The sequence below is a fragment of the Penaeus vannamei genome, chromosome 24, assembly GCF_042767895.1.
Source record: "Penaeus vannamei isolate JL-2024 chromosome 24, ASM4276789v1, whole genome shotgun sequence".
Classification (NCBI taxonomy): domain Eukaryota; kingdom Metazoa; phylum Arthropoda; class Malacostraca; order Decapoda; family Penaeidae; genus Penaeus; species Penaeus vannamei.
Genome location: NC_091572.1, coordinates 32,922,974 through 32,925,473, shown reverse-complemented (window position 1 = coordinate 32,925,473; position 2,500 = coordinate 32,922,974).

The following is a 2,500-nucleotide window of genomic DNA, read 5'->3' as shown; positions in this document are numbered from 1 at the left end:
ATTACTTTTCCTATTTTGCTATTTTTAGTTTCACTCGCACATGAACAATGAATGATAATTTCTATCAAAAATACAAAGATAATACTAGAAAATTTGTCTAACATTCTATTCAATTTCTCTTATTAGAATCATGCGAAATATGAATCCATACATAGCCACACTATACACAGGACGGAAATCGAATATAACATAATATATGGTAAGAAAAACCCACAATGAATAAACTAAATTACTTATTTCATTTCAATAAATTTAGTTTTTGCATTGTGGGTATTTCTACCATAAGTATTAACGCGGTAGAGTAGTTTTCCATTCAACATAATACATAATAATCAACTGTCGATGGTGACACAGCCTTGCTAGTCGTACGGTTAGACCCGTGCAAAATAAAATCTATATTACTCATTCCTATAGGGTAATTGTACCTAATATGGTATAATAATTGTTTAGATCAGTAGTTCCTAATAACCTTTTTCATTCTGTGGCCCCCGACCAATATGCAGTAATCTCCATAGCTCCGTTGTGTCTGTCAACTTTTCAGATTCAATTATAATTTGTTATGAACTTTAAAGTGTCAATAGCTAGAGGACAAGAACACTTCATGGAGAGATGCCAATTCATTGATTTGTGAGAGATAGTTATATGTCCGTAGAATTCAATTTAATTCGACGTCATAATTTTCACATTTTATGGTTCCCCAGAAAGTACCCCATTGCCCCCAGACTGAAAACCCCTTTCCACGATCGAGTGATAGCCTCCTAGGGATATAGTCCAACTTGCCCCATCCCGATAACCAACACGCCCCACTTTTTATAGCGGTTATTGTCATACAAGTTGGGTATGACTAATCACCATACCGGACCCTATCGAACCATACCAGATCATATAGGACCATACCGGGGCGAGTTGGTCATCTGGATTGGGCGAGTGAGTAGTTAAAAATGTGGGGCAAGTTGGTGGGGCGAGTTGGATCTACTCCCTTCCTTGTAATTATACTACAGTATTTCTTTAGCATTATGTTTCTTCCTGTTGCCGGTAATAATCCGATGCGAAAGACCAGGACAGTGGGTCTCGCTCTGTGCCACGCTGTTCGAAGATTTACATCTCGGCCATGGTCTGTATCCTATACTGACCTTGATCTCGGTAACCCTCGCTGTCGGAAAAGCATCCTGGTCTATAATCAAGACCACACAGATAGATCAGACAAGTGTGACCGCTCCTTTATATTAGTGGAACTGGAGAAGCATGTTTAAGTTTTATTTGCTAAGTATTGTGAGGATCTCTGAAATATGTTAAATTGCTGCATTTTTGCCGTTCTCTAAACATCATATAAATAATAAAATTAGACCATAAACTATCATATACGGATGAATGTTAGATTGCAATTACAGTGCATAGGATCAGCATATGGCGATTATAAGATTCCCATCGTTATTTTCTTGTTTATTGCATGCATAAAACAAAATACATTAAATGTATTACCAGGTATTATCGGAAATGCAATCCCATTCCTATAATTAAGAATCTGAGCTGACCATGTATGTGGTAAAACACATCATTCTATGATAGTTTTCTTCTATACCATTTTCTACGAAATTGATAAAAACGGAGTTATTAAGGGCATAAAATTCACGATTTCCAGGAGCCGCAGTAACCTTACGGCTCCAGCGCCGTGACAAAATGACAAAAAGTCGTTAAGAGCGACGAAAAGTCGAACGGATTTGTAGCGGTGAGATATGCGCGGGAAATCACATGAGCCAATTAGATTCGTTCGTGAACGTGACGTGACCAAAGACATTCAATAGAACCAATCAGATATGGAGTAGATCATCACGTGACAATAGAAGCTGGGCTTAGGGGAAAGCAGTTGAAATTCAAATCAGTTTAATCATGGCTACACTGTGTGCAGGTTGTGAGAACAATTATTTCGACTTTCTCGCAAAATATCATCGCAATAACGAAGCTAGTTTGCAATATCTCCGAGATCACGGTGTTCTTCCAGTGGAAGTTCAGTGCCCGCACTGCAAGACACCGTGTCATTATAGAAAAGACAGACACCAGTGGGTTTGTGGCGCGTGGACAAAGATCGCAAAGACAAAACGGAGAAAACAGTGCAACTTCACGGTAAGCGATTACAAAGGGACATTTCTCTCGGGAACTAGACTTGAACCCTATCAAATACTCTCCTTCATCAATCACTGGCTAAGCAAACACTGGGATCATCAGACGGTTGTAGAGTGCCTCCATATTGCCGAGCGCACGAGTGTGGCCTGGAGAAGCTTCTGCTCCGAGGTCACGGAACACTGGCTAGACAATCAGGAACCCATAGGTGGACCAGGAATTGTGGTGGAAATTGACAAGACACTCTTTGGCAAGCGTGAATATGAGAGCGGAGGGCTGCTGAGCCAGATCTGGGTGTTCGGCGGGATCGAGCGCGTCAGCAAGAAGCTCTTCCTTGTCCCCCTTGTTGATACCCCGAGCAGGAACCATGGCGCTGAAA